This window comes from Pimephales promelas, chromosome 25, assembly GCF_988280905.1.
Source record: "Pimephales promelas chromosome 25, fPimPro1.hap1.1, whole genome shotgun sequence".
Classification (NCBI taxonomy): Eukaryota; Metazoa; Chordata; class Actinopteri; order Cypriniformes; family Leuciscidae; genus Pimephales; species Pimephales promelas.
In genome coordinates, this window is record NC_142793.1 from 4,345,001 (window position 1) to 4,345,464 (window position 464).

Genomic DNA, 464 nt, shown 5'->3' on the forward strand with positions numbered 1-464 from the left:
TCCCAGAATGGAGGTAGACATTACCTTCATGTCGTTCCCAACCTGTATTCCTCTCTTTCTTCTGCCGAACACAAAATAAGATATTATGAGGAACGTCGGGGTCCAAACAGCATTGAACTTCATCACTTCATCACTTTCATTAGATGGACATTAGACAATTTTCAAAATGTCTTCTTTTCGCATTTCACACAGTCAGAGGTTTATGAAAGATTGTTTCCGCCACTGAATAAAAAATAAATTAAAAAAAAAATTGCGACTTTATTTCTCACAATTCTGACTTCATATCTTGTAATTGTGAGATAAAAAGTCAGTATTGCGAGATATAAAGTCAGAATTGCGAGATATAAAGTCAGAATTGTAAGATATAAAGTAAGAATTGCGAGATATAAAGTCAGAATTGCGAGAACGTCGCAATTCTGACTAGAACACGCAATTGCGACTTTATATCTCGCAATTCTGACTTT